Raw genomic sequence first — 5,568 nt, 5'->3', positions numbered from 1 at the left:
ACAGTAGTGTCCAATAGAAATAGAAGGTGAGCCACAAATGCGACCATGGAAATGATTTAAAATGTCTTAGCAGCCACATTAAAAAGAGTAAAAAGNCAGAGCCCGACGCGGGGCTCGAACCCACGAACCGTGAGATCATGATCTAAGCGAAAGTCGGACGCTTAACCGACTAAGCCACCCAGGCGCCCCTTTTCATGCCACATCTTTGAAATCTGGTGTGTATTTGGTGCTTCTGGCACATCTGTATCAGGACCGGCCTCACTGAAGATGCTCAATATCGTTCTGGCCAATACCAGTGCAGATATAGGACATTTTCACCATCACAGAAACTTCCACTTGACAGCCCGGGTCTAGCGCGTTGTTTTCTATACATAAAAGATGGAAGGAATATCATCTCAGATGTGCTTGCACTTCAGGCATCAGAGTTGTCCCTGGGAAGGTGAGCGCGAATAGAGTTTTGCAGACTTAAATGATGCTCAAACACACTGGGAGAGAAGACTATCGAAAAGAAAATCGAAGCCAATTTTTAAAAAGTTTAATTGGAAAGAGAGTGAAACAATGGGAATGTTGCAAGAATGTCACAGTAGAAAGAACAACCGTATCCCCTTTATCCTATTGTTGAATGGCTTACGTTTGACCACATTTGCTCCATCACTGATGCTCCTTCTCTCCGTAATCATCTACCTACACACGCATATACGCTTTTATCCCCTAGACTGTTGGAGGGTAGGTTACACACATCGTGATCTGGTACTCGAAAACGCCCCAGTGTTTCTTAAGGGTAAGAATATTGTCTTATATAACCACAGGGCAGTTGTCAACAGTTTGGTGCCAACTTCCCAGTAGATTTACCAATATATTTCGATCAAATTCACCATTCATATTCCCATTTTGTCAATGACCCCAATAGCGATTCCGTGCCCAGTCTAGGATCTAGCATAGCATCAGATACTGCATTAAGGTGACATGTCTCTTTCTTCTCCTGTGTGGGACATTTCCAGGTCAATTACAGTTGACCCTTGAACAACACAGGTCTGAATTGCGTGGGTCCCCTTACATGTGAATATTTTCAATAAATAGAGTATAGTACTGTAAATATATTTTCTCTTCCTTATGGTTTTCTTTTTTGAAAAATATTTTATTATTATTTTTAAAATTTTTTGATGTTTATTTATTTTTGAGAGAGAAAAGGAGAGCGCCAGCATGAGAGGGGCAGAGATAAAGAGGGAGACAGAGGATCCGAAGTGGGCTCCGCGTTGACAGCAGAGAGCCCGACACGGGGCTCAAACTCACGGACCGCGAGATCATGACCTGAATTGAAGTTGGGTGCTTAACTGACTGAGCCCCCCAGGAGCCCCCCAACATATTTTATTATTTATTAAAGTACTTNTCTACACCCAACTTTGGGGCTTGAACTCACAATCCCGAGATTAAGAGTTTCATGCTCTTCTGACTGAGCAAGCCCGATTCCCTTCCTTACGATTTTCTTAATAACATTTTCTTTCTCTAGCTTACTTTATTGTAAGATTATTGTAAATAATACACATAGCATACAAAATATGTGTTCGTTGATCGTTTATGTTACTGCTAAGGCTTCTGATCAACACTCGGCTATTAGTACTTACATTCTGGGGCATCAAAAGTCACNCACACTGTCAGAAGGTCAACAGTATTTCAAAGAGAATTCTTTATGAAGGGATTCTCCGCTTCTTCCTGCCTCGATCTTATTTATTTTGTACATTTGAGTTTTCAGTATATTGGGTTTTCTTAAAGGCAGAGAGCACTGCTATCTTAGGCAGATAGGAGAGATAGGAGATACGAGATTCTACTGGAGCTGCCCTTTCCAATTCAGGGTAAGGCCTCAAACTCTACTTCTGAGAAAGGACCTCAGAATCCAGGCCTTCCTGATCTGGGGGACCGTCCCCTGCGCAGCTCACCGGCCAGAGGCATCAGGTCACAGTGCCACGTGTTTCACAGCCACCGAGACCACAGGGCTGGCCCGTGGATCTCGCCTTGTTTCATGCCTTCCTGGGGACTCTCAGGGTGCATGCCGGCAAGCCCACCAGAAGGCGGGCAGCGGCTGGCTGGACAGCTGACTTTCCCACTCCGTGATTTAAAACCCGGCTCCTCTCCAAGTTCACATAACCTTTCCTGACTGTCTAGATTGCAAAACCGGGCCAGATTTCCCCCAACTCCCAGGAGACCCACACAAGTCCTCTCATTTGCTCAATTACAGCGACAGACAGATCACAATGGAAGGAAACACTAAATTAACCATGACAGCCATTAATACGACCTGCTTGGTGGCAGTGACTGCGTTGGGGGATCACAGATCCGATGGCTATAACATATTGGTGATGGGGCCGCCCCCATTGGCTCCTCGGCGGGCCTTGAACTTGCTGGAAAAGACCAGGCCTGCACACAGGGCCCCGTAGCCATGGCAACGGGCTCTCGCTCAGCAAAACACATAAAGATGATTCATTTTGTTTTCCTTTCCTTTCTTTCCACCCAAATTTTCATGTGGGTTGGAATCTATTTTTAATTTCTTTCCTTGGAGGAGAGGCTATTTTTAATTTTGTTACCTCCCTCCTGGGGGCCTGTGAGGCCTGGATTTGAATGACCAAGGGAGGTGGGCCACACTAGGTCTGAAGTCCTGGAACTTTCCGGGGGGTTTCTGGAGAGAGGGGAAGGGGAAGGGAGGTAGAGTCTGGGTGGAAATGGTGCCGGCGCGGCCTTGGTATTAAGGCTGGGACCTCATGTCCTGGAATTGTCCTAAACTCCTGTTCACACTATCTCCCGCTTTCTGCTGGAGGAAGGAGCGACCTGTCCTCTCATTGCCATTTCTAATGCGTTTGCCATCAGAAAACCAAACTCTTCTGGATCGACAGGCTGCTTTCATCTCCATGTTCTTTTCTTTTTTGAAATTTCTGTAAAATTTATTTTTGAGAGATGGAGAGAACGCAAGTTGGGGAGGAGCAGAGGGAGAGAAGGAGACAGAGGATCAGAAGTGGGCTCTGCGCTGACAGCAGTGAGCCCAGTGTGGGGCTTGAACTCATGAACCGCAAGATCATGACGTGAGCCAAAGTCGGAAGCTCAACCGACTGAGCCCCCCAGGCGCTCCCATATCCATTTTCTTATTTGATCTTTGAGGTAGCCGGGTGGCGCCGAGACCCCATGTGTCCACCCACATCAGAGGCCCCGCCTTCTGGGCACAGTGCCAGATGCCACTTCTCAGCCCCCTGGCACCCAGGTGGGCATGGGAGTAGAGCTGGCCAGTGGAACAAAGGCAGAAGTGCCACTTCCGGCCCTGGTCCCTAAAACGTCCCTCATCACACTCCCCCTCCCCCCATTCTGTGTTTGCTTGCTGTCTGCCAGCAGGGTGGAGAGATCTCTGGGAGGGCAGGAGGCCCCTCCACCAGAGATTCCAAACCCGTCAGGCTGCAAACTTGGATGGGAGAGAAATTGATCTTTATCTCCACTAACTTTNACCACGGTGGTGTTAGCAGTTCCTGAGAGCTTGTCTCCAAAAGAAATCACAGACATTTCATATCGTATTACCGTTGTTATGCGTATCTCAAAATATCATTTCCACTTACCACTTCTTTGAAATAGCAAGTTATTNTCTCCCCCTGCCTCTTTATCTTATTAATTACTGCATTAATAAAGAAGCATATATTTTATAATATCACAACTTTTTTTTTATTTTGGTAACTCTATTTCAATATAATTGGTTTTCCTTGTTATTTTATTTTATTTTATTTTATGCACTTATAAAGCTTCTTGTGAGAAGCAGCCCACAGACATCGTTGCATGTCAAAAGAGTCCAGGGTACAAAGGGACAGGAGTTCTGGCCCTGTGGCCCTGACTCGTCACATACAACTATGATGTGAATGAGTGACAACCTTTTATTGGGTTATGCCAGAGACATTTCAAGAGTGTTTGTTAAAGCCACTGGTATTCCTTACTCTGACTGATACACCAGGACCGTGACAACATTCTACCCAAATGTATAGATGGAGGACTGAGCTCACATGTGGCAGGTGGCTGGCCTAGTGGCACACATGTGTCAAAATGACACTAAGATTCAAATCTCGTCCTCCTGACCTCAGCCCAGGGCTCTTTGAGACGCCCACCATGGCCCCATCTTTTTCATACCTCAGCCTCAGAATGCTTCTGGGTAGAAGTGAAGTGGTAAGAAACCTTCCTCCCCAGCCTACAGGCTTGCTGGCTTTCCTGTCCATGAGAAAAGTTTGCTGAACAAAGCTCTGGAGCTTTCTGTAGTGATGGGAATGGACTGTGTCTGCACTATCCAATATGGCAGCCACTAGCCATACATGGCTATGGAGCACTTGCGATTGCTTTGCTGGACTGAGGAACTGAATTTTTAATTTTATTTCATTTTAGTTAATTTACATAAGTACATATTCATGACTACTATACTGGATAGTGTAGCTCTAGAGCAGTTTCTTAGCCTTTAGCAGGCATCAGACTCACGTGAAGGGCTGGTTAAAGCAGATGGCTGGTCTCCACGCCCAGAGCATCTGATTCAATAGTTCTGGGACAGGGCCACGAATCTGCCTTTCTGACTCGGTCCCAGCTGATGCTAATGCCGTGGGTCAATTCTCAACCTTAACCCTGATGCCACTGAGGGTGAGATACATCTTTGTTGTGGGGACTGTCCCATGCATTATACATTGTTTAGCAGCGTCCTGGCCTCTACCTCCTTGATACCAGTAGCACCCCAATACCCTCTCCCCAAGTTGTGACAATCACAAATGTCACCAAACATGGCCAGTGTCTGCTGGGGAGCAAATTCCACTCCTAGGTGATAACCACTGGTGTAGACACACACAAAGACATTTTTTTTTTTTAAACACCAGAATTTACACTTAAAAAAAAAACACAGTTGATGGGGTGCCTGGGTGGCTCAGTCGGTTAAGCGTTCGACTTCGGCTCTGCTCACTCATGGCTTGTGGGTTTGAGCCCCGCGTCGGGTTCTGTGCTGACAGCTCAGAGCCTGGAGCCTGCTTCTGATTCTGTGTCTCCCTCTCTCTCTGCCCCTCTCCTGCTCACCCTCTGTCTCTCTCTCAAAAATAAATAAACATTAAAAAAATTCTAAAAAAAATACAGTTGACCCTTGAGTAATGTGGGGGTTAGGGGAGCTGACTCCCCTGTGCAGTGGAAAGTCTATCTATAAGTATTGATTCCCTCAAAACGTAACTACTAATAGCCTACAGTTGACCAGAAGCGTTACCAATAACATAAACAATGAACATATATTTTGACTGTTCTATTATATATTGTGCGCTTACAATAAAGTGAGCTAGAGAAAAGAAAATGTTATTAGGAAAACCATAAGGAAGAGAAAATACATTTATAGTACTGTACTGTTTTTGTCGAAAAAAAATCCATGTGTAAGTGGATCTGCAGTGTTCAAATCTACGTTGTTCAAGAGTCCATTGTAGCTTGACTTTAAATCTGAACTTAATTTCTTCTTACATCTGCTCTAAAAGTGCCAAAAGCGGATTATATTCCAACACACCAGACTAGGTTGGGATTTTTCTCCCC

This window comes from Crocuta crocuta, unplaced genomic scaffold (assembly GCF_008692635.1).
Source record: "Crocuta crocuta isolate KB4526 unplaced genomic scaffold, BGI_CrCroc_1.0 scaffold301, whole genome shotgun sequence".
Lineage (NCBI taxonomy): Eukaryota > Metazoa > Chordata > Mammalia > Carnivora > Hyaenidae > Crocuta > Crocuta crocuta.
The sequence above is the reverse complement of the archived record's forward strand: the minus strand, read 5'-3'. Positions refer to the sequence as shown.